This window comes from Macrobrachium nipponense, chromosome 19, assembly GCF_015104395.2.
Source record: "Macrobrachium nipponense isolate FS-2020 chromosome 19, ASM1510439v2, whole genome shotgun sequence".
NCBI lineage: Eukaryota > Metazoa > Arthropoda > Malacostraca > Decapoda > Palaemonidae > Macrobrachium > Macrobrachium nipponense.
The window spans coordinates 53,695,417-53,723,315 of record NC_061088.1 but is presented as its reverse complement, the minus strand read 5'-3'; the positions used below and the strand labels follow the sequence as shown (position 1 = coordinate 53,723,315).

General features: G+C 37.5%; 1 pseudogene; it reads left to right on the top strand.

The window, feature by feature from the left end:
* The window catches only part of LOC135217020 (E3 ubiquitin-protein ligase TRIM33-like), a 361,157-nt pseudogene that overhangs the window by 252,470 nt on the left and 80,788 nt on the right, over positions 1-27,899 (top strand).

The following is a 27,899-nucleotide window of genomic DNA, read 5'->3' as shown; positions in this document are numbered from 1 at the left end:
TCAGCGGACAGAGATGACACTGGACAGACTATCCTAGTTTTCGACAGGAGAAGGGCAAAGAATTACCTCATACCCAAGAACACACAGGCGTCCTTTTAAATGCCCTTCTGCAGTGTCGATGAGCGTGACAAAGACGCAAGATGTCGCACAGCCGGCCGTCGTTTTTGTCAAGAGTGGCGAACGTCCTGAAGACTCGTCCTGATGACGATCACCGTACTTATGCTTAGGACGCTCGCGTTTCATGAGCGGCTCTCCCCTCGCCAGGAAGCCTCTCAAGTTACTCGTGTTGAGCACGTCATTCACTATGACGCTTCCCTTGATGTTCGTCGCTCTTCTATTCCGGACGCTCTTCAAGACGCTCAAAGAATGCAATCAGGACGTTCGGCAAGCACCTCGCGACGATGCCTTTCGGAACGCTCGGCGTTCCTTTTTTGAGCGCGTGTCTGGATATGTTCATTTGCATTACTAAGACGCAAAATGTTGCACAGGCGGCCACCGTCTTTGTTAGAAGGTAACGAAAGTCTTTAAGGCCGTCTTGGAGACGATAGCCTTACGTCTTCCTATAGGGCTCTCACACTTCAGGAGCAGTGTGCGGCTCTCCAGGACGCTTTTCGGGTGGCCTTTCAGAAGACGCTCGACGTCATAAACATTGATAAGCTTTTTGGAAGACGCTCGATGTCTTACACATCTGGACGCTCGCCAGGACGCTAGCGAGGACGCTCGCCAGGACGCTAGCGAGGACGCTTTTGAAGACGCTCGGCATCCTACACGTCATGACGATCGGTAGAGCACTTGCCAGGACGTTCTTCAGAACGATAGGCGTCCTACGCATCAAGACGTTCGGCAGGATTCCTGCAAGAACGCTCTTCAAGAGGGCGTCGTCGAAGTAGAGGAAGGAGTTTGGTCTCGTCAAGATGTCTACTTCTCTTTCTACGAGGAGCGTTCAAGAGAATCCATCACTTGATGAATTCCAGGAAAACTGTAAGCAGATTTCGGTGTCATAAAACGCCTCGTCTACTTTCGGGATTGCGCTGCCGAAGGGGAACATTAAGGTCCTTCCTGTCGTAAGCCCAGTCTCTAATCAGGAATCCTACCCCTTCCTCGATTTCTGCGGGAATCGGGAAGGCTATATGCTCGAATTCCTGGATTACTTTCCGTCATGCAATTGGGTTAGTTCTCATTGACAAAGTTCTTAATAACATTTTATCGCATAAGCGGATAAGTAACAAAATTTCGAAAGAGCTCTCATTCATTAGTCAGAGATCATCCAGGAAAAAGACTTATAGACTACGTCCATGAAGTCTTATGTCAAATATCATAAGAAGCTTGAACTTTCCTTTTCGATCTTCGGTTCTCACTTGAGGATTTCCATTTGAATAATATTATTCCTTTTCTTGGCAAGAGAATGAAGACAGTCGATTTCCATTCTCTCTCTCTTCCTCGTCGAGGAAAGAATGTAGTAGAGAATTATATGTTCAAGTGACTGCAATACTTAGGTATTTTAACTTCGCGTCATATTACTAATGTAAAGTTTCAAGTCATATACGCATATCGTGTTACCTCTACAGATGGCAACCGAAAGGACTGTTATTTAAGTGTATTTAATCGGTACTTCCTGCAAACTTCCAGGAGTTTCCGGTGTAAGGACAATGCTTGAAGGTATTGTTACAACAACACCAACTCAGCTTCTGCATGTAGCGAATTATGTTTCGCTTAAATATGCCTGCTTGAGAATTTTCTTATGATCGATAATAGTAACGAACCTATTCCTTCGTAGAAGAGAGTAGCTGGTAACTCAGGCAGAATAGTGCGAAACGAGAGGTTGCTGTCATTGTGGATGACGCAGTATATTTAATCGGTACTCCCGGCAACTTTCCAGGAGTTTCCGATTTAACATTTGGTTAATTAAGCGTAATGTTACGACAACACAAAATCAGCTTCTGTATTAGCGAATTCTGTTTCGCTTAGATATGCCAACTTGAGAGTTTCTGTTCAAATAATGGAAAATCTATTCCTTAGATGAAATAGAATAGCTGGCAACTCGGCATAAGACTGCGAGAAGGTGAACATAAGCTGCTGCCTGTAACTGTCACAGTGTCTCACACTGTCACCAACTCAGTGTTAGGTAGCTCGTTGTACTGCTCAGTCGGTTACGTCTCTCTCTCCCGCGGGATTGATTTACGAACCGTATCTCTGCCCTACAATCATGACTTTCGCCTCGGGTTGAGGGGATTTCTGGTAATCATGAATAAACGACTTCCTTTTGCTAAGAAATTTTCAACAGAGATATCTCTCTAGACATGTTCGGCGCTGCTTACCGCACTGTAACAGAATTGCTGTACGAGGTCTGACCAGCAGCATAGCACTATAATAATGCTCTCCTGCTTATTTGCAAAGCGCAGCCTTATTAGGGAAGGAAGCATGCTTAGTGAGGGAATGGATGAGTCCTGCTGGGGACCATTTCCTCGCTGGAGAAGCTTGTTTCCCTGAATAGACTGCAATTCAGACCTCTACAGTTCTCCTACAGGAGAACTGAAATAACATCAAAGATCTAGAGATAATTCTAAACGTCTCTCAATGGGTTAAGGATCACCTCAGGTGATAATGAGAGGGAGCCAGGCATCCGGACAGAGGTCCTGGCACATAATCTAAAAGAACTTGGAAGCAATTTGGTTGGCTCTCCAGTTCCTCGAAGAGTGAGGTTTTGGTCGAGTGGTCCAAATCATCTCAGATAATTCCGCAGCTCTCTCATATCCCAAGAAAAGAGAGATGGTTATCGGCATAGGCACGGAACGTAACGATCCTTAAGATGGTCGTTACACGATTGCACGTCCGTGCGGATCTTCTCGATCGACGGCAGCAACTACTGACGTTTGACTTTTGAGTAATCCTCGCTTAGAAGTATGTCGAGAGTTGTGGAGACTTTGGGGACGTCCTTTCGTAGATTTTGCAATATTGAAGACGAAGAAGCTTCCTCTACGTTGCGCCCTTATTCTCGATCCGAGAGCGGTAGCAATAGACGCCATCCTATAGTATGGAATGGGATAGTTGGTTAGCCCTTTTCCCCTATTCAAAAGCTTAGGAAATGTAATAAGATAATCGCTGGCGTCAGAGGGAGTGAGAAAGACGCTGATCGCCCCATGTTGGCCTTCGAGAGGCTGGATTCACAGAGGTCACGTCCTTCAGAGAGCACTTTCCAAGGACCCTTCCCGAGAGAATCGGTCTACTCTAACAGCCTCACTTCGAGAGGTACCTAAAATCTCTCCGATCTGAGTCTGAAATGCGTTCAGACTGTCAAGAAGCGAGAGGATCTTCAAGATTAATTGCAAGTCTCATTGCCAAAGCAAAGCAGTGCTGCATATTTTGCAGTGTACCAATCGGAGTGGGCCGTTTCTGGACATAGGGCAGGGAAGAATGACTGTTCCTCTACCTCTGACCTCTGTGAATGACTTTACCCCGCCTTCCCATTCCGTCTGAAGTATGGGATAAGCTAACAGTCCCAACGATTGTAGAATACGGAAATATGTTGTTGACGGCCTCTAGGCTCAGAGATTCGGATCTGTCAAACAACAAAGCCCTTCACGATCTTTGAGGTCTGCGGAAATCTTGATGGAACTTAGACGTAGTCTGAAGTTCTTGATGTCAAAGCATTTCGAACCTCTCCTTTCTGTAAACTTAATACACGTGACCAGAAAGGCTAATTTTCTAACCACTCTAGCTACGGAAATGAGGGTTAGTGAGGTTTTAGCCATCATCAGAGGTTTTGGCTTTAGAGGACATAATTCGGTGTCCTCTAAGCCTTCCGTTCTTGCTAAGAACGAAAACCCGTCTAACCCTTGGCCCAGAGGCCTGGAGATCAAGGGGATGGCACAAATTATTGGGCAAGAGCCACAGAGAGTCCTGTGCCCTGTCGGGGCTCTCAAGTTTTATCTTGATAAAACTAAAGAAAGTCAAGGTCATTCGGACAATCTGCGGTGTTCCGTAAAAAGACCAGACTTGCCCATGTCGAAGAACGCCCTGGCGTTATTTTTAAGGAGTCTTTCTAAGAGGCTCATTCGTCATGTTTGAACAAAGATTTGAAACCTTTTAAAGTAAATGCTCACGAGGTGAGGGCGCGGCCTCGGAAGCATTTCAACAGAGCATGACACTCAGTAATATCCTGAGTGCGACGTTTGAGCGAAGCAACTCTGTGTTCGCTTCACACTCCCGACGGGATGTGAAGACGACATATGAGATCTGCGAGTCGCTAGGACCATACATATCCGTAGAAATATTATTGGAGGCAGGAAGCAGCACGAATCCTATCCTATAGAAAAAGGGATAGGTGTGCTTTTAACTTTGAAGGGTTGGTCGCTTGAGGCGCTTTCCCTTTCGTTAGCCTAGAAGTTATGGGACTAACTTCGATAGGTTAGGTCAGGTGGTGGTTTTAGCTTCGTTGCCCTCACAGTATGGTCAATATGGTCTAGTCACATTGTGGTCACGCCCCCGTTGACAGATCATCTAGAGCGCACCAACTACACAGGTCACTACCTTGTTGGCAACTCTAGTAAAGCAAAAGCAGACTTCGGTGACAGTAATCAAGAAGTCAGCTATGCTAACAGGTAAGGAATCAAGATGTCAATCATCTGCACTTGAGGTGTTTCCTAAATCCTTCTATTCTGTCCCTTCCCACCTCCAATGGTGGGATTCAGCTATATATATATCTGACAGGTAAGTTTCATGAACAAAATGTTATTGTTATGATACAATAAAGTTTGTTCATACTTACCTGGCAGATATATATATAGCTGTATTCTCCGACGTCCGACAGAATTTCAAAACTCCCGGCACACGCAGTGGGCGGCCAGGTGGTTAGTACCCATTCCCGCCGCTGGGAGGCGGATATCAGGAATCATTCCCATTTTCTATTCAGATTTTTCATACCACTGTCCCCTGAGGGGAGGTGGGTGGGTACTTTAATTATATATATCTGCCAGGTAAGTATGAACAAACTTTATTGTATCATAACAATAACATTTTTGGTTAGTATAGCCCCAGATTCCAAAAGTATTCATTACAAGGAAGAGCATGACAAACAACATTGAGTGTGTAAAGTCCATATATTAAGTGAAGAAGATGAAAATTGAAAGCAATGTTGATGTGGTGGATTGTTTTTGCATCGCAGAAAATGGTTAAGGATGAAATTATGGAATACAGTTCATTCATGGAATGTGCCAAAAAAAGTCACCCCTATGATCATTCCTTATAATGTCATTTTGTTAATGGAAATGTGGAAGAGATGTCACGTTGTGGGGGGTGGCTAGTGCCATCAGTGTGCTGATGGCATTACTTAGGTTCTTTGCCGTGTCCCTTGGACCCCTAGCTGCAATCTCATTCATTCCTTTTACTGCACCTCTGTTCATTTATTACAACTTTGCGAGGTTTTCCTCCTGTTATGTCTTTCAGACCTTTGAATGATCTCATTGGTCCCAGTGCTTGGCCTTTGGCCTAAATTCTAAACGTATTCTCCATTCTTCTCCAAAAGAGATGTTGGAATCTCAAAGGAAAGTAAATGAGTAATCTGACAGTACAAGGATATAGCCTGACAAGTTGCAGCTTACTGCCTGTCTTTCACTTATCTTAATACCACTATGGTTTTGATTTCCAATCAATTCCTTTGTAATTAGGGGGAAATTATAAAATTCTATCAGTAAGTGCATGTGAATTAACATATCAGGTCTGATACAAAATACCAATGTATGCATGATATAATGTATTTATAATTGGGGATTTTTGGAATTTTTGTGCATGCTATAATTTAAATCTTTTCATGTGTTTTTGTGGAATTCATAGGCATCTGTATGGTCAAGGAAACATAGCCCTTCTAGCGATGACATTTATTACTATTTATGGCAGCCATTCCATTGTGTATGGAAAGAAAAGAAATTTATCGTGATTGTAGCCTGAGAGAGAGAGAAAGAATTTTGTATTTACATATGCTATAAGGTTGTCCTCTGCAATAAAACAATATATTGTTGTTGGAATCTCAAAGATCAAAAATAAAAAAAGATGTCTTTGTTAAACTTGGTATTACCCTTCCTAACAGATTCATATTTTCAAAATTTAGTATGCAGGAATACTGTGAAGTATTTAAATAAGTATTTACTATTGACAGTCATGGTCCTTTAAGAAATTTCATCAGTGCTGAATTACCTCGAAGGTCCCAGTGCTTGGCCTTTGGTCTAATTTTATATTCCATTCCGTAAGAAACTTAACATAATTATTTTTTTCTGATTTCTGAAGATTTTATTACATTGAAACTATCTGGACATCATTGTTCAACTTTTGTCAATTTTGATGTTGACTATGTACTTTTATGTTGATGAGTACTGGCACCTCAGTGTAATGAACAGTTCGGGTTGTGGCCTCCCAGTAATAACAAAATCCATTATGTAATGAGGATCCAAGAAGCTCAGCATCAGCTATGCAACCCAGCAGAGCCAATACTATAGCCATTGTGAGAAAATCTGTTTTCATTCTTTCTACCTCTTATGTGTGTGGGTTTGTCTGTGGGACCTTTCTTCTATAAAGATCTAATAAGTTGGAGCAGTGTGTACTAAGTAAGGCTGTTTATGATTAATGGATTTTAATAAAGGCTTTTTATTGTAACATCTCCCGGCTTGCACCAAGGAAGGGTTATTTATGATTAATGGAATTGCAAAAACATCATAATATTAACTTTTCATGTATTTGATGTAGAATTTTGTAAGTACAGTCAGCGTGCATGATGGTATTTTGAAAGCAGTTTTTACATTAAGTTGTTGGAATCCAATTTATTTAGCTATAGCCTTGTAGCTTTAAACTTTGCAGCAAATAATAGATAATAGTATTTGTTGTTTTTTGTTAAATAGGAAATAATAGTAAAATGGCATAGGAGCTTTAAGATGGCATTGAATCTGATATTCATCCTGAAATGGTTTATTTCACAGGTAAGTCAGCCTGAATCCTGGCAATTTTTGTCTTTCGTGGATATTCATTTGCATATTACCCTTGAAAAACTAGAATATTGCAAGTTTCTTGTCTGGAATGGTATACAACCAGCATATTTTAGCTGGAACTTGCCTAAGTCTGTAAATCAACCTATTAACAGTTTAATTGGTTCCCGTGTTCAGCTATGGTAATGTCCCATTTTTTATTTCCGTATTCAGCCAGAGTAACGAACCAGCTTTGTCATTAGAATAATGCTGAATTTTCTTAATAGGACCATTTCTTGTCCTTCATCTCCTTAGAATTGCTGTTCTTTCAAAGTCTGAAAGGCATGGTCATGGTATTTTGGCTTCTTTCATAAGATTATATTCAAATTATGAATAGTAGAAAGCATTTGTGGAAATCTTGTTAATATACTTATTTATAAAACCTCTTAAACTCTACAAGAACTAGTGTCCCCCATCATCAGAAGGAATGAAACAAGATCAAAATTTCCAAAGGGACAGATTATTCACATCAGGTTTGTGCTTGATCATCTGGCTACTTACTTGACCAGCTTGGTTTGTTCCAGTTATGCTGCTAGTAATTTGTGGGGGGTGGAATCGTTGATTTTGGTTGTACGTTATGAAGGTTAGTTATTTACACTAAGGAAAGAATCTGGTTTATTAACATTCTGGACCTTTTATACAAAAAAATCAAGTTTGAAAAAACCTTAACACTGTACAGGCAGTCCCCAGGTATCGGATGAGTTCCATTCCAACAGCTTGGCCCTTATTTGTGCCATTAACCGGTTACTGGCAATAAGCGCTGTTAACCAGTTACTGGCTCCTTTGTTAGGTATGTATTGACACCAGTACTCTATTATTGGCGTCAATAACCTGAAACCAGTGCATTTTGCCGCTGAAAATCGCTTATCTGCAATTTTCAGTGCTAGACAAGCACCATAAAACCAGATCGCCGATAACCAAGGCTGGCAATAACCAGGGACTGCCTGTAAACACACATTAACACTTTATGACTAATTTGCTTAACATGCAATTGTATAAATGATAGGCATCATGGTAAATAAACAAGTAATTACATCACATCTGGTACAAATGGTTAATAAGCACAATGAACAGTACCCTTCATAACCTGATATTACAGCTTGATACGGAAGACTTTACATGTGCTTGTACAATGTCATATAGTACATGGTGATACTCAGGCACCCTCCTAGCATATAAGAACTATATTCCTTGCTCATAGGCACTTATGAATATACCACAAAATAACAGGCTGACCACCTGAAATGTGCTGGACCAAATCAGTGGGTTAGACAAGTCAGGTTGTGTTTTTGGGTGAGAATCCAATGTCAGAGAAATCAGGAGGAAAATCTTGCCCAAGAAACAGTACCCGATTTGTCTGACTCATGTGTTTGGTCCAACATTTGACAGCACATTTCAGGAGGTCATCCTGTTATTCTTTGGTATATTTATGCATGCCTATGAGGAAGTGAGTACTATAGTTCATGTGCAAGAAGGGTGTCTTGCGTATTCCTACACACTATATGATGTCATGCAAGCACATGCAAAGTCTTTGTATCAAGATGTAATAGTATAATGCTATAAATACAAGTTGTGAAGGTTACTGTTCATTGTGGTTATTAACTATTTGTACCAGATGCAGAGTTATTCCTTATTTGCCATGGTGCCATTATTTATATACATACGTTAGTTGTATAAATCAGTCATATAGTGTTAACTTGTGTTTAGTGTGTTTCAGTTTTTTGTAACCTTGTTATTTTTTATATAAAGTGCTTGGAAACGGTTATTTATCTCATTTACAAGCACCACTTGTAGCCCTAACATTATGGGTTAACATTGCCATCAGCTATTACATTATTTAAATTATATTTAAACTTTTGTAGTTTTTTAGTAATTACCAATCTAATTGTAGTAAGCTTAAGTTTAGTTTTAATACAGTGGAACCTTGGTTTTTGTACTCCCCGGTTTTCACATGATTCGATTTTCGTAGACTTTTTTCTACAAAATTTTGTCCTGGGTTATGAATGTTTCCTCGGAATTCATACACTCGGAAACGCTCCTTCCAGGGCCCACTGCGTGACCTGACGCTGTACCGAGCGTCAGATAATGCATCCCATCATCTCTGGTGACCCATTCTGCCTTTGTTTCTCACTGAACAAGCATCACCTTGCGCACAGTCTGCATCATCACATGTTCGTTGTGTTTTGGGCTATTTTTGTCAGTGAAACTAATTGCAAACAAGCCATCATGGGGCCTAAGAAAGTTCCAAGTGCCAGCCGTTCGGTGATAAAAGCCAGAAACACAATAGAGTTTAAGAAAGAACTTGTAGCAAAGTATGAAAGTGGTGCACATGTGGCTGATTTTGCTAGGAAGTATGGCAATTCAGTGGCAACATTCAACTCTATCCTAGCAAATAAACATGAAATCAAGGCAACTGATGTTGTGAAAGGGGTCATTTCATTAACAAAACAGAGATTGCAACTAGTGGAAGTCGTTGAAAAGCTTTTGCTAGTGTGGATAAATTAAAAACAATTAATTAGTGGGCGATACGTAGTTTGTCTGAAGCGATCATTTGTGAAAGGGCTAGGGTGTTGCATGCTGATTTCAGTAAGAAATTTCCCCCACAACAAGTGCTGCTGTTGGTGATTTCAAGGCCAGCAGAGGCTGGTTTGAAAAATTCAAAAAGTGTATGGAGATACAGTGTTGTACAGCATGGGAAGGTTCTGAGTTCTGACAAATGTGCCGTTGAAGAATTAATTCAGAAATTCAAGGAGTAACTCGAGGCTGAAGTATTCCTCCCTCAACAGGTCTTCAATTGTGCCAAAGCGAACCTACATCATGGAGGAAAGTTCATTGTCAGGGTACAAGCCTATGAAGGATAGGCTAACTATCTTGTTCTGTGGAAATGCTAGTGGGGATTTCTGAAACTTCCCCCAAGTGTTTAAGAAAAATTTGAGAGTAGATTGCCTGTGATGTGGAGGGCAAACAAAAAGGCATGACTCTCAAGACAAATTTTCATTGAGTGGGTCACTGAAGTGTTGGGCCCCTTGGTAAAAAAATACTAAAGGATAATCCGTTTCCCTTCATGGGCCTCGTGGTAATGGACAATGCTCCTGCTCATCCTCCTGGTGTGGAAGACCAGTTGTTGGATGAATTTAAATTCACCACTGTTAAGTTCTTGCCCCCTAATACCACTCCTCTCATCCAGCAAATCATCTTGAACTTCGAGAAACTTTACACAAAGGCATTGTTCCGAAGGTGCTTTGAAGTGAGCTCAGACACTGAGTTGACCCTAAGAGAGTTATGGAAGGATCACTTCAATATCTTTAACTCTTAAACGCCGAAGCGGTAAAAAAAAAAATTTCTCCCGTGTGCCGGAAGTGTTTCAGAGTGAGCGCGGAAGCGGAAAAAATATTTTTTTCAAAAAATCACAGCGTGCTTAGTTTTCAAGATTAAGAGTTCATTTTTGGCTCCTTTTTTGTCATTGGCTGAAGTTTAGTATGCAACCATCAGAAATGAAAAAAATTATCATTATCATATATAAATAATGCGATATATGATACCGCAAAAACGAAATTTCATATATAATTTTATTCAAATCGTGCTGTGCGCGAAACGGTTCAAGGTAACAAGTTACTTTTTTTTCGTTGTAATGTACACTAAATTGCAATCATTTTGGTATATAATACATTGTAAAACGATAAAGGCAACACAGAGAAAATATTATCACAAAATAATGCATGAATTCGTAACACGCGGACGTAAACAAATATTTTTTTCAAAAGTTCACCATAAATCTAAATATTGTCCTAGAGACTTCCAATTTCTTTAAAACTGAAGACAAATGATTGAATATAACTATACTGTAAGAATATTAGCTTACAAATGCAGTTTTCGACCATATCTGACAGAGTTAAATTTGACCGAATGTCGAATTTTTTTATATATATTTTTTTATATGCAATTATTTTGAAAATAAGAAAAGCTACAACCTTCAAATATTTTTCGTTTTATTCTACATGAAATTGCGCACATTTTCATATATAAAACTCTATGAAATGCCTAATATGAAACGGAGCAAATATTCCGAGAATGGGACGTATGCATTTCGGAGATTTGTGGCGGAGAATCTGCGCGAGGAGGGAAGGAAAGTTTTTTTTTTTTTTTAAATTCACCATAAATCTAAATATTGTGCTAGAGACTTCGAATTTGTTTCATGATGAAGATAAATGACTGAATATTACTAGACTGTAAGATTTTTAACTTTAAATTGCGTTTTTCGACCATTTTGGTAGAGTCAAAGTTGACCGAACGTGGTTTTTTTTCTATTTATCATAATTTATATGCAAATATTTCAAAAATGAGAAAAGCTACAACCTTCAATTATTTTTTGTTGTATTCTACATGAAATTGCACACATTTTCATATATAAAACTTTATGTAACGGCTAATTTAAAATGGTGCAAACATTACCACAATCGCACGTATGATTTTTTCGGAAGAGTTACCGCGCTGACGTAAAGAAAATATTTTTTTCATAAATTCACCATAAATTGAAATATTGTGCAAGAGACTTCCAATTTGTTGCAAAATGAAGGTAAATGCTTGAATATTACTAGAATATAAGCGTTTTAGCTTACAATTGCATTTTTCGACCATTTCGGTAGAGTCAAAGTTGACCAAAGGTTGAAAATTTTTCACTTATCATTTTTTATATGAAAATATTTCAAAATTGATCAAAGCTACAACCATGGGTTGTTTTTAGTTGTATTGTGAATGAAATTGCACACATCTTCATATATAAAACTTTATGTAACGGCTAATTTAAAATGGTGCAAACATTACCACAATCGCATGTATGATTTTTTTCGGAAGAGTTACCGCGGGGAAGTAAGGAAAAAGTTTTTTCATAAATTCACCATAAATCGAAATATTGTGCTAGAGACTTCCAATTAGTTGCAAAATTAAGGTAAATGATTGAATATTACTAAAATATAAGAGTTTTAGCTTAAAATTGCGTTTTCAACCATTTCGGTAGTCAAAGTTGACCGAAGGTTGAAATTTGGCACTTATCGTTATTTATATGAAAATATCTCAAAACTGATAAAAGCTGCAATCATGAGTATTTTTTTGTTGTATTCTACATAAAAATGCGGACATTTTCATATATAATGCTCCATGTAACGGCTAATTTAAAATGGTACAAAAATTATGTCAAAGTGACGAAATAATTTCAGAGATGTGTCACAGATACTTTTTAGTGCGGCAAGAAAGAAATTCGTGCTTGCGCGCCTGCGTAACGATTGTAAACAAAACAACACCTTGATCCGTGAACTCCCAGCATCCCCCAAAGCGCATGATTCAAGAGTTTTCGGCTGGTAGGCCTAAAAGTATTTTTCCGCGAATTTTTTAAAAAACTTTTGTATGTCGACGTAAAATACGTCCAGTCGGCACCCGAGAGACAAAAATGTTGACGTAAAATACGTCCAGTTGGCGTTTAAGGGTTAATTGCATACTGGAAGGATCACTTCAGTATTTTTAATTGCATAAGTCTTATAGATAAGGCTTGGCAGGGAGTGACTTTTGGAACAGTGAACTCTACTTGGAGAAAATTGTGGCCAGAGTGTTACCTCGAGAAGGATTTTGAAGGATTTGATGCTGACCCTGATGACCCTACAACTGTTGTGGAATCTATTGTGTCTGGGGAAGTCCATGGGCTTGGATGTGAGTGGCAAGGATGTGGAAGAATTAGTGAATGCCCACAGGGAAGAGCTAACTACTGAGGAACTGCAAGACCTTCAGCAGGAACAGCAACAGGCAGCAGATGAGGAATCCAAGGAGGAGGAGGAGGCCGAGAGAGGGGATACTGTGCCTACTTCAGTGATTAAAGAAATGTTTGCCAACTGGAGTGGTGTTAAAAATTTTGTTGCGAACTTTCATCCTAACAAACACATTGCAATCCGTGTCTTATATGTTTAATGACAATGCATTGTATTACTATTGGCAGATTTTAAAGAGACAGAAACAAATGTCTCTGGTCCTAGTGCCAGTAAAAACAAAGTGGGGAAGTAATCCCAGACAGTGCTACAAAAAAAACATAGAGAAGTAACCCAGATAAGTTCTTAATACCTAAAGCCCTTTTAGAAGGGGATTCCCCTTCCAAACAATAACCTCTCCTCCTCCCTCTCCCCTCTTCGCTGTCTTCCATACACTAACAAGTCTTCCATTAAGGTAAGAGTGATGTGAAATGTTCATCATTTCTTTCATTATTCATTTATATATTAAGTTCTCATTGTTTTCTGTATGTAGAACTGTGTTTATTCCCTATAAAATGTATTTTTTTAAAATATTTTTGGGGGTCTGGAATGCATTAATTCTATATACAGTATTCCCTGTGGGAATTATTATTTCGGTTTATGTATGTTTCGGACTTTGTTGGAGGTTCCGGAACAAAAACCGAGGTACCACTGTATGTATATACTTGCCAAGTTCTTGGCAACGGGCAGCCATAGGCCAGCATTGTTTGAACCGTAATATTTTTTTTTTTTTTTTTTTTTTTTTTTCATCATAGTAGAAAAGTAAGGGCATATTTGGAATCTTGTGAAAAGTTCTATCAGAATGCAGTGGTACCCCCGTATTTGGGGGGGGATGCATACCAGACTCCCCTCATGAAAAGTTAGAACCCGCGAATAGTTGAAACCCCCTATAAAAATGCTGAAAACCTCCTATTTTGTTAGTTAAAACTCGAGAAAAAACAACTAGAAATTTTTATACCTGGTTTTTTTAATAGTTTTATCACAAAAAGTACATTTTATGATGAAATTGATAAAAAAAAACAGGAATTTGTGGGTATTTCTCATAGAAAAATACAGCGAATAATGTGGAAAATGTTCCCGAGAGAAATCCGCGAATGTGAGAGTCCGCGAATCCGGAGAACACAAATACGGGGGGTCCACTTTAATATTGTCTTCTCTACACCTAATATTAAAGTAGCATGGCCAGAAATTCATATCAAAACAACAACCAGTTAAAAACCATCCCTAGTATCATCGTTATTTCTCATTGCAGAAGAAAAATAAGACCATATTTGGAATCCTCATGAAAATTTCTTAAAAAAATTGTTTTTTTTTTTTTCCTTTACAAATAATAATAAAGAAGTTAGTATGGCCGGATATCTGGATAAAAATGGTACCTGGTTAAAAACCATCCTCTTTAAAATCTATATCCAACTTTGGTTCAATTCAGTCTAGTAGTTCTGCCATTTATAGCAAACATTCACATATACATACATAAATAGTCTGACCATCAGATATGTACGTATATGTCTACATATTTATATATATATATATATATATATATATATATATATATTGCAATTGCAATTAAGTTACTTAGGAGAAAGAGGAAAAAATCTTGGAAAATAAATTAAGCAGTACAAAAGAGCCATTAATGAAAATATAAACAGTGCAATAGTTACACATCATTGGGATTTTCACCTTAGAATGCCTAATTAATTTAATGCCAACAGTGGTGGAAGTAAGTCTTTTAATGCTTTAGATAAGATAAATGCAAGCCATGTTAGTAGAAAAACTAAGCTCCCAGTTTTGTCAAGGGAAGTTAATAATCTAGGCTCATTCCTTGGAATGATGGAAAGCCAAATAGTGACCTTTGTAACTCGCACCCATCATCAAGGACCCCCCCCCCCCCTCCCCTTCCCCCATTGGTGCAGTTCAGTAGATAGGCAGCATAACAACAAACCAGAATTGTTAAGTGGTCAGATGATCTAGCAAAAACATGATAGTATAGATAATCTGCCCTTGAAGAAATTTGGACTTGGTTTCATACCATCTGACAATGAAGATGAGGTTCTTGGACAGAATACTGATTTTAAGTGGACATTTTTTCACCAAAAAGTTTTATTATTCTAGTTATTTCATGTATATTTTATACATGTAAATGTTGAGAAAAATACTTTGTGAAATTTTGTAGGCATATCAAGATATTTCCCTCCATACCTTCTGCTGTAATAATCTATTTAGTTTTTATTTGCAGCTTTTATATATATATAAGATATTTTTGGGATAGGTGATATTGTGTTAATTATCAGAGTATGATTTGCATCATTTATCACACTTTCACCCAGCATTTTTATATTAATTTTATGCTCTTTTTTTAACATCTGTTTATTTGGCTCTATCAAACATGTATCATAAGTTTTACTGGTCTTATTTTATTTAGTTTTATTTATTACATTTATGGTTTTGATGTTTTTTTGCCAGAGGTAACAAGTGGTAATGATATGGACTCTGAAGCAGCTGACAATTCTTTAGGTGAGTCTTGGATTTGGTAAGAAGTAGTGTGTTTGCTGCTGATGTAAGGTGCACATGTTGTTTATTAAAGTTGATACTGCATAATATGCACTGCAGTTGCTGCTTTGCAGTGAAGTTCATAGAATTACAAACTTATCATAGTAAAATTGTTCTTGTGTTTGTCAAGAGGAAGTTGTATATTTTCTTGCAAAGTATGGTATTCTTATGTTTTGTTTCTTAATGCAAATTAAGGTATTTTTATGTTTTGTTTCTTAACTTTGAGGAACTTAAAATACAGGTAGTCCCTGAGTTACAACAGAGATCCGATACTACAGTTTGGTGCAAGTCAGATTTCATCGTAAGTCGGTTCTTAACATTTTAGGTCAGTTCTTAACATTAACAATTTAAAAATTCAAAAAGGTGAAGAATTCCTTAGCTTTAATCCTATGGATGGCTTGTGGACTGGAAGGGGCATTTTGAAGGATGTACAGGCAGGTTTATAGGGATGAGGGATCTGGAGATGCAGGAGGAGAACATGAAGAAGTTGCTGGAGAAACAGGTGCAGGGGAGTCTGAGTGATGCAATCCAGATGGAGCTGGAGATACAAGTGCTGGGGAGTCTGGGTGATGCAAAGTTCCAGATGGAGCAGGAGATACAAGTCTGGGGAATCTGGGTTAGGAGAAGGTCTTCTTCTTTTTTTTCTTCAAAGTCTGTCCAAAGTCTCCTTGTAAAAACTTAGTCAATACGTGACTCATCTAAGTATCTTGGTGTACCTTTCAATGTTTGGGTCTTCACCCTCGAAACATGCCATCCGTGCATCTACCAGGAAAAAACTTTTTGACAAACCCTTAACTCTTAATAACTTGGGCTCTGGGACTGGTGCTTCTTCCTCCTCCTCGATCATCTGCCTCCCCATCTGAATGAGGTCTTCTTCAGATAACTCCCCTTCATGGGATTCCATTAGCTCATTGATATCACCATAATCCACCTCCAAATTTAGTTACTTACTTATTTCAACAATTATGTTGATGACACTTTCATGTGTCTCCCAGGCTTCATTCTGTTGGTCAGCTTTACCACCTCCCAAGCATGTGCAATGTTCTTCACAGCTTCATAAATGTTGTAGGACTTCCAAAAGTCCTTGAGAGTAAGTCCTTGTTTCTTTCAGTACCCTTGAAGGCATTGTTGATCACCCTTCAGAGGTAGTAGGCCTTGAAGGAGGCAATGATACCCTGGTCCATTGGTTGCAAAATGGATGTAGTATTTGCAGGAAGGTAAACTACCTTCACAGGATGCATTTCATTCAGTTGTGAAGGGTTTCCAGGGGGCATTATTCAAAACAAGCAAAACCTTGAAGGGCAGATGTTTCGAAGCAAAATATTATTCCACTGCTGGCACAAAGTGAATATTAAACCAGTCTTTAAAGATATAAAGTGCAACTCAAGCCCTCTTATTAGACTTTCAAATGACGGAGATGACATGAAAATTCTCTTGAATGCCCCAAGATACTCAGCCAGATATACTAACAAGGGCTTAAGCTAAAAGTCACCATTAGCATTACCCCCAAGAAGTAGTCAGTTTCTCCTTACTGACTCTGGCCTGGTGCTGACTTCTCCCACTTTGAGATGTACGTACTTCATACGACTAGGCATATGCTTTTGAACTCTATTATTTCAGCCAACCCAATATGAAAAGGTTTCTGCTTCCCCATCACCACTAGTAGCTTCACCTTGCACCTTAAGATTATGCAAATTAGCACGATACCTTAAAACAACTAAGAACCTTTACTCGCCATTCACTGTTCACTTTCACTCCCTTCCCCCTTTTCACTATTCAGTACCTCACATAACCTTTAAGCCTTTTCTTGAATCACCTTAATACTCACTGGAATACAACGCTGATTCTGGTCTTCAAGCCAGATGAACAATAATCCTTCCCTCTCAACAATGAGACCACTACACTGCTTAGTTATCACGGTTGCTTTCATAGGAGCAACCCTTTTCACAAGTTCCATTGAGGATATGTTCTTTATCCTTTACAGTCGACCCCCACTTATCCACGGTTCAGTATCTGCAGTTTCAATTATTTGCTGATTTTTCTATGGGACATATGGCCACATTATTTGTGGAAAATTTGCATATTCCTGGATTTTTTCAGAGAGTAATTACTGTATTTTCATATTTTCATGAATAAATGAAGAAATATGTACATTAATACCCCTGACTTATGCGAGGTTAGGTTAAAGACCCCTTCACTCAAAGGGAAGTTTCGTGTAAGTTTGACACGGTCTCTAAAAATGTTAATAAATGCTTACTTACTTCTAGAGTTTGAACCCTAAGTATGACCCTAATCATACTCCCTAAATATCAAGCTTACTATTAAATAAAATTAAACTTACTCTAATATCATTTAAATGTTAGCTTAATATATTACCCGTAAAAAAAGAAATATATGGTTGGTAACAATGTAAATGTGTGTGAATATTACATATGTACAACATAGTTTTCTTTTCTTTCCCCCTTCCAACTAACCAGTCTATTTTTAGAAGTCTTCTCAACCTCTTTGCTACCTTGACTACGAGAGAGAGAGAAAAAAAAGAGTAGTCTTAATGTAAGTATTAAGCCAACTTTTTAATGAAATTAAAGTTACTGTAATTCCGGAGCATAAGGTTTGGCGCGATTTTTGAAAACATGCAGTAATAGATTATAGAAAAGCTTATAAAAACAGTAAGGGGGAGCTTGTTGGGAACTGGGGTTTTTGGGTGGGGGGAACACATAATAAAGGGCAAATGGAAATCGTATTTTCAGGTGTAAATTTTAGTAAAACGGTAAGGGGGGACCTATTGGGAAACCGGGGTTTTAGGGGTGGGGGGAACAAAGACGATGACAATTAACACTAGGAAACCCATGAAACAGCTGTTTGGCTGACCCCCTACTCTACATTCATTCATACATGAGTTGCGCGGCCTGGCTAACTAAACTGTCCTCCTACTCTACATTCGTAGTTCGAACATATGGACTGTTAGCCTAAGCGGATGTTCAGGCATGAGATGCACGGCTTGGCTAACTAAACGACCAACCTAATCTGACTCAAGGCACGTACCCTAACCTGGCCAGGGGCTTTGCCCCCTGGACCCCCCAGTATGGTAACAATTATTATGACCTAACCTAACGAACCAACCTAACTTGACTTAGGATGCATACCCTGACCTGGCCAGGGGCAAAGCACCAGTATGGTAACAGGTTGCGACCTAACCAAACAAACCACACTAACCTGACTTAGGGAGGGCACAAAACTGTCTTCCTCTTTCACATGGCTCATTGTTCCCTCTTTGCAGTGTTCATATTGACCACTAAAATCACCTAAATGGCCACTTTTAAAAAGGAACAAAGGTAACTGGGTTAGCAGCGGCAAAGAAACGTGTGACAGGTGAGGAGTAGACGGTGACGCCATGTTGACTGTTTTGAATAGTCGTGCCTCGCGAGTCATGGTAGGTCTTCCAGGTCGAAGGGACTACTTATCTGTGGGGATTGATTTGGTTCTTGTGCGGCCAGGTCGGTCACGGAACAAGGGATTATGTGCCGGGCAAAAGTTCTTGCACAGCCTGGCCAACTAAACGGTAAACTACCCGTAATTCCCTTTAAAAGTTAGTTTAATACATTACCCTTAAAAACAGAAATAAATGGTTGATAAAAATGAGGACTGTGTGAAGATAACATGGACACAGAGAGAGAGAGAGAGAGAAAAGTTATTTTTATTACTTAATTACTTAATGTTATTTAATTTCTTTTAGTCTGGCCGAATAAAAGAACTGCCAGCTGGAGATATATATGTGTTCAGAAATCGCTGTACAGGCAGTCCCCGGGTTACGACGGGGGTTCCGTTCTTGAGACGAGTCGTAAGCCGAAAATTGTCGTAAGCCGGAACATTGTCAAAAATCCTAAGAAAACCTTACTTTTAATGCTTTAGGTGCATTCAAAACTATGTAAACTGCATTCTTATTGCATTTTTCATCAAAAAAACCTTTAAATATTGATTATTTTGCATTTTTGGTGTCATATTTCATCTGCCAGATGAGCGTTTGTAGGCTTCGTAACTCTGGAACATGCGTCGTAACCCTGGAACATGTGTCGTAACCCTGGAAATAATTTCTGATGAATATAATTGAAAAGCGTCATAACCTCGGAACGTCGTAAGCCGAGACCGTCGTAACCCGGAGACTGCCTGTAATTCCATAAAATGCGAGAGAGATAGCAGGCTCACAAGTCAAAGGTGCAGATATCATTCCTTGCAGCTTGGAATTCAGGTCTCAAATTAACTCAACTGAGCCAAATAAGGAAGGGAGAAACAGGGAGGATTAGTCAACCAGACTTAAAGCTTGAAAACTTATAAATTACATCAATAAGATTGAACAAACACGTTTGCAGGGGTTTCTCCTTTCCCCAGGATTTGAAAATTTTGCATTTGCATTTGCATGTCTGGGAAATACTCGCGTATGCTAATTAGATAGGTTCCAATGAAAAGTTCTTGCCATTGTGAATTCGTGCAACTCGAATGTGTAAGATTGAGGTATTAATGTATCTGGTAAGAATTACCAGTAGATTCTACATAATATATATTTCAGCCTAAAAAACAATAAAAACTATTTCCTACTTGACTACGATGGTGAGGATGGGTCTATTCCAGCTCTAATAAATATATCGGAAAATGACTGGTAGTATATGTTATACGAGAGGAAATAGACTTTTATCCTTCTCATGGTCAGTTCAGCAAGGTGACCTTGTTGTGATTGTGGTATTGCGGGTTCGTTTCCCGCTACCAAACAACATGATTTCTTCATATTTCTTTGAATGCTGGATCTCTAGGCTTTGTAGTGACAAAGCCCAGGAATGGGGAATAATTTTTATTTTTTGTGCTTCATTAATTTTAAACTAAATGCCATTTCCACTCTGGTCTTTAGAGCACTTAGGTATGCTTTTGATTGGAAATCATTCCACTCAGAAATTGAATCTTTACAAGATAATTTTTTAACTAACTCATAATCCCGGATGTCTTATAAAATGGTAAATAAAATACTTAACCTAAACTTTACAGAAAATACCCCTTCCTTTGACGTACCTCAACTACCCATATATGCTGCTATATTAAAAAAAATAAATTAGGAGACTGTATCAAGATAATTATTGAAAGAGAGTTCAGAAGTCAAAGTTAATTTAATACTATTAATCCTCTCAAAATAGGCTCACTCCTTAGTCAAAATGACAAATTGTAACCGTTTATGCGATCCAATCTTATTTACAAATTTACTTGCCCGGGACAGTCCTGGTACGTACTTAAGTGGGATCAAAGAAATGCTTGTTGCAAGTATGATATTCTAGTCATTTGGGAGTTAGCTACAGAACTGGCCAGAATTTTCATATATAAGAAATCATGCAGCTTACTGTAAAATTGAAATTAGCAAAAGACATTTTCGATAATAGACAATACTCAGCACAGCCAATATATAACGACACTTGAGTCTTCACATATCAGGCACCTCATTCCTTCCCTCAATTCTAGTCAGTCCTGTGCTTAACTTTTGTTGGCCTTATCAAGGTCTGAGTGAACGACGGTCCTACAGCCATTCCTTTCTTGTAAAGGTTAATATTATTGTTTAATTTGAACTCTTGCCAATTTCAATGTCACTCTAAATAATTTTAGAATTTTTAGTTCTTAATACTGTAACTAGTTTTTATGAGCAACTTTATTTATATATATATATATATATATATAATATATATATATATATATATATATATATATATATATTCCTTTTTAAATTAGCAAGTAAATTTTAATTTTCTATTTTAAAAATGTGAATTACTTTTATATTACAGACTGATGATGTATCAGGATGGCGCAAAAATTTCTTAATAAACTCCTATTGATCTTCGAAGTTTCGGTAACAGTACATACTGATGACTAGATATTCGCACATTTATATATACGTACAGTGGTTCCTCGTTTGTCGGCCATTTCTTGTGTCGAACTTTCCATTTTTCAAACAAAATTTACAAGAAAATTTTGTATCGTTTGTTGAACAAATGCTCGTACTTCGAACTGACTGATTATAATTATCTAGCTTATACTTGTATTCAACGGCCTACTGAGTCTTACAAGTTAAGGTGTATTAAAAAAAAATTTTCATTTATAATATAGTTTAATGGAAACCATATTCGACTAAATAAATATAAGTATAAAGCATTTAATATAAAATTTAACTTTCAATATAACATTTAGCATAAAAGAAGTATAAAATCATGCGTAACCTTGGTGACTTCATGCTCAGCTAATTTGAGACTGAACGAGGAAACACTGATATGTTAAGGAGAGGAGATGAGCAAGTTAAAATATTACTGTATGTATGTAAAAGCAATAACAATTCAAATGAAAAAGGGAATATCCCAATAAATTTAAGCGCCTCAGTGGCATGATCAGTTTGGTCTAGGCCTGCCACCTCGGTGGTTGCGAGTTCGATTCTCGGCCATTCCATTGACGGGTCAGAGATGTGTATTTCTGGTGATAGCACTCTCGACGTGGTTCGGAAGTCACGTAATGCCGTTGGTCCTGTTGCTGAATAACCACTGGTTCCATGCAACGTTAAAATACAATGCAACAAACAAACCAGTAGATTTAACGTAGTGATAAAATATGGAAACAATCAAATGCAATAGAGAGAGAGAGAAAAAAAAAAAGTCTTAATTGAGCCAGTGTTCGGTGCGTCAAGTGAGACGGTCCAGTTGAACAATATTAACAAAATAGTAAATGAAAGAACAAAGCTTTTCACAGTAAAATTTAGCATAAATGATTAGCAAAATCATTTGTTATTGCAGTGACACACTGCTAACTTAAGGTAGAGGGAGGGAGCGTTTATATTTTTGTGGACTAATGAATGAATGATTTTAGGTTATTGTGCGTCATGGTATTGTTGAGGAGAGAAAAGAGTAAAATCTTTACTATAATAAGTATGTAAAAGCAGTACCAATTCACATAAAAAGTAAAATGTTATTTCATAATAAATTTTAACATAATGATATAATATGAAAACAATCAAATGCAGTACAGTAAAAAAAGAAAAGAAAAAAAAAAAGCTTGCTCAAGTCGGTGTTCGGTGCGCTGAGAGAGAGAGAGAGAGAGAGAGAGAGAGAGAGAGAGAGATCCCACTGACTTATCAGCTGGGCTGGGATGATTATTTACCAATTTCTTTCATTTACTCTCTTGATCTGCCCAAATCACTTTTATTTTTGTTATGGTAAAATACCTATTTAGTAACAATTGCTTTTTACGATTTATTACTACTGCATAAGTAACTCGGCTCTGTAATAAACAAACAGATGCTGCTTTCAGTTTCTGCATCCCTTCGATGGATTGTTTAAACGGTTTCCTTGTGAAAAGTTATTTTATCTCTTTCCTTTTCTTGCACTCTTGACTTATTATTAAATTGTTTTAAAATCATCATGTTTGTTTTAAAAGTCTGCCATTTGCCAATGTTTTTAGTGGGTTTTTCTCAAGTTTTAACTAACAAAGTAGGCCGTTTTAGGTGCTTTCATAGGGGTTCCAACTATTCGCAGGTTCTAACCATTGGGGGGGGGGCGTTGGCACATATCCCCCACGAATACGGGGGACCACTGTATATATATATATAAATATATATATCTATATATATATATATATATATATATACCATATATAATAATTCCATTAATAAATTAGTTTCTTATAAAAACGAAATTATTTTCCTAAATAATAATTTTTGTTATAAGCGTCAGCCGATTCACAAACAGTAAACAAAAAACAAAAATACACTTTGATTACTGTATTTTGTTGTACTTATACATTAATATTACATTATGTCATTGTAATTAATACATTTAATATTTTTTTATAATGTATTATTCATTCACAAAACATACATAGTTTTGTGCTGCAGCTGTAAAAAGAAAGATATCTCTCTCTTCTTCCTTTCTTTTCAGTACAGTTTCCTGTACTGTACATACACAGGCAGTCCCCGGGTTACATCGCATGTTCCAGGGTTATGACGCCTCCAATGCTGATCTGGCAGAAGAAATATGACACCAAAAAGGCAAAATAATCAATATTAGAAGTTTTTTTGATAAAAAATGCAATAAGAATGCAGTTTACAGAGTTTCGAATGCTCCCAAAGCATTAAAACTAAGGCTTTCTTCGGATTTTTTATGATATTCCGGCTTATGACGATTTTCGGGTTACAACGCGTTTCAAGAACGGAACCCCCGTCGTAACCCAGGGACTGCCTGTAATTGTAATGAAAATATCAATTATTGTTCCATAAATATACAAAAACAAGCCAACCCAGCAAGTTCAGACATATAAAGAAGGATGGTCATCTTATATAATCATATATATTATTATTATATATATCTATATATATATAATATATATATATATATATATATATATTATATATAGATATAATATATAATAAAAACAAGGAGTTGAAGGAGACGTCATGAACTAGTATTTGCCCGTTTATCATACATGTTGACATTTCGAGGACACAGCCTCATTTTGAAAGCTGAAAATCACAATTATAATGTATCCGTTCTGAGGCGGCCTTCGTATCATGAGTTTTTCATATCTTGAACTGCATTTTACATATAAAATGGCTAATCCGTTCCAAGCCCTCCAAATACACCCCAGTAAATTTCATAGTAAAGTTAAATTGACCTATAAACAATGAAATACTACAACAATTTGGACCATTCAATACCTAACTTAATACGTACTGCTAATATGTACTACATAGTACCTGTAAATAAAGTGTATTAGTGTACATGATATGTACAAGAAATACTGTACGTACACATGTATGTATGTAGTAAAATATGGAAGTTTACCTTTCAAGTGAGGCTATCTCCGAAAGTGGCGACAGAGGAGGACAAACGGCAGATACGTACACTTAACTTTACAAAACACATAAATAAATGTCAGGAAAACACAAACTAAACTTTACGAAACACGTTAACAAAACTGTAACACTTAACTTAACAAAAAACTTAAAATTAGATTGTTTTTTTTCTTTTTTTATTGCTTTTTTTATACTTTTTTATACTTTACGTATTTTACAAAATTTCAATTTCTTCACTACTGAATGGATGCCAGTCCGTTTACAGAATTTTTTGAACCACCCATGAGAAGCCTTGAACTCTGGGGTTGCCGTCTCCTCCATTGTCTTCGGCTTGGGCAATCAAATCGCCGAAAATAGCGCTGGCCTTCTGGCAGATTCCCGTCTCAGTTATCGTATCGCCAGCAATTTCTTTGTCCTCAATCCATAGAAGAAGCAGCCTCTCCATTTCATCATGCACATGGCTCCTCTTGTTGGACAAAATAGTCACGCCCTTGGAAGGTGTAGCTGCTTTGATGGCTTCCTTCTGCTTAAGGATGGTGCCTATTGTCGACGGATTTCGGCCGTATTCCTTAGCGATCACACTCAACCGCATGCCAGCTTCATACTTTTTTATTATCTCAATTTTTTTCGCATAGAAAGCATTCTCTTCTTTCCGTGAACTTCAGCAACTTTCTTGGGACCCATGACTATACTGTACGTAATTAAGTTATGTAGTATACTAATTAAGTTCTCACACAACACAATAAAGTAGTAAAACGAAATCACTAACACGAATTTACGTTAACAAACGAAATCGTATATGTGAACGAACGAATTCCGCGTGCGTATAATAACGCTGGTGAGAAGCAATGGCTGAAGAAGAACACCGCTAAGTACGATGCATGATGGGATCATGGGAGAGATGCTGACCAATAGGAGAGCAGGATCTTATGGCGGTGACTAGCATCAGGAACCAATGGGAGAGCGGGAGGATGGTGGCGAGTCTTCTCAGTTGGCGGCGCGCAAGTTTTAAAATTGTTATTGGTGGTCCAGGCGAATCACAGCAACAACCTTTTTGTATCTTGAGCAAATTTCGTATGTAGAGCCACAAAAATCTTTGTATTTGCTTTTGTATCTCGAGTTTTTCGTAAGTTGAGCCTTTCGTATCTCGAGGTACCACTGTGTATATATATATATATATATATATATATATATATATATATATATATATATATATATATATTATATATATATATATATATATATTTATATATAAATAATATAATATTATATATATATATATATATATATAATATATATATATATTTTATATATATATGATATATATATATATAGGTAATAGATATATATATATATATATATATATATATATATATATAGAATTATATATATATATATATATATGTATATATATATATATTATACATAACATACATACATACATACATACATACATACATACAGTGGTCCCCCGTATTCGCGGGGGACGCGTACCAGACCCCCCCATGAATAGTTAGAACCCGCGAATGTTTGGAACCCCTATAAACAGCCTATTTTGTTAGTTAAAACTCAAGAAAAACCCACTAAACATTTTTTAATAGTTTTATCACGAAAAGTGCATTTTATGATGAAATTGATAAAAAAAAAAAATAAAAAACAGGAATTTGTGGATATTTCTCATAAAAAAATACCACGAATGTGCGAATTTTCCGCGAATAATGCGGGGAAACGTTCCTGAGAGAAATCCACGAATGTGTGAGTCCGCAATTCTGGAGAATGTGAATATGGGGGTCCACTGTATTCGCTGCTTTCCGCAATACGGCTGCCAATATGGCGGTATTTTTGAATTTTTAGTTTTCGATGAATATTTTTGAAAAATCAGCGATGCACTGCAGCCGCGAAACTTGAACTGCGAAGTGGCGAGGGATTACGGTATACACACACACACACACACGTGTGTGTGTGTGTGTGTACCGCAATCCCTCCCCACTTCGCGGTTAAAGTTTCGCTCCTGCAGTGCATCACTCATTTTCCAAAAATATTCTTTGAAAAATAAAAATTAAAAAATACCGCCATATTGGCAGCCATATTGCGGAAAGCAGCGTTGTTTTATCGTGATGCACAAGAGAAACTGTTTCCCATTTCCCAGGATGCCAGACAAAGAGAGAAGCTCTCTCAGAGGCTTTGTACATACCCACGGGCTCTCAGACAAGGCACATGATTGGTTCTCGGCGTGATATCGATGAATGAGAGCATGAGTGGATGTATCCCATGAGGTGATTGGCTGCACATCATTGCATTCTCTCCTAGCTTCTTCCCTTGTTGTAACTCGCCACTCTCGTTCACGCTGTCAACTGTCTTGCGTATCTTAGTGTTGTGTGTGAAATCATCTTTTTGTTAACCCTTACAATGCGTCCTAAGTGCCATGTCCCTGCGAAAGATTCCTCTAGTGAGCCCAAGAGGAAGAGGAAGATGATGATCATCAGTGAAAAGGTCAAACTTTTAGATATGTCAAAACAGGGCTGAGGTTATGCCACGTTGGCACACCATTATGGAGTGAATGAACCGACAGTGTGCTACATCAATTGAGTATAGCCACCTTCTGTATTCCCAAGTGAAGCATCTGCATAGGCTTCCCAATAAATCTTTTCTTCTTCCAGCTTACTTACTGTAACTTCTCCCATAATGTTCTTAGTTTTTCTCACAATTTTTATAACCATCTTCATATTTTGAGTCTTTCCTTCTTTAAAGGCTTTACTTAATTCACTAATGCACTAATGTATGATATTTCTGGCATGGTACGTAGCTGTCCTATCACTGATCCATACTTGTTATCTACTTTTGTCCTAAGACTATTACCTGTAAATCTTCTAGCTTCTGGTTCTCTGAAAGAATTTAAATACTGTCACTGATTAAGACAAAATATATTCTTCTGCTCTACTATTGCTTCTATATACTTAAACCTTTTACTTTCTTGTTCTACTTGCAATTTCCCTTTCAATTTCCCAATGGTTTTCTTTAAAAATCTTTCAGTGCCGCCATAGCAAAAATCATCTACATGTGTACACAAAATACCATATAATTTATTGGCTTTTCTCGAAAAGAATATAGTACATAATTAGGTCTAATTTATTTCTCTCGCCTTTAAGCTCCTCCTCTACCTTTACCACCTTACAATATCGTGCTTTTGCTGCATCCTTTAGCCCATAAACAGTTTTCTTAATTTTCTATAATCCACTCCAACCATCTTTCCTAGGTGGCTTTAAATATACTTCTCTGTATTTCATCGCCTTGTAAATATGCAGTTTTAATGTCTAATGTATAACAATTCCTGTCTCAGTTTTATTATTGTCAAAAAAAATTTTAAAATTTCAGCATTGCATATAAGAGCATCTCTTTCCCTTTCTCTCATCTCTTGTTCAAAACCTCTAGCTATGAATGTTGCTTTACATATCCTTTCCCCCTTGCCTTTTACCTTTTCAGTTACTATCCATCTTGTAGATATAGCTTTTTGACCTTCATTTACCTCCTCATATACCTTGTTTTCTCTCCAACTTTGGAGTTCTTTTTCTTTAGCTTCCAATATGCTTCTATTTTCAAATTCTAGCAACAACTCTTCTACATCCTCAATTTTTTGTACATGACCATAATCCCTTAAGTTAACCAATCCCT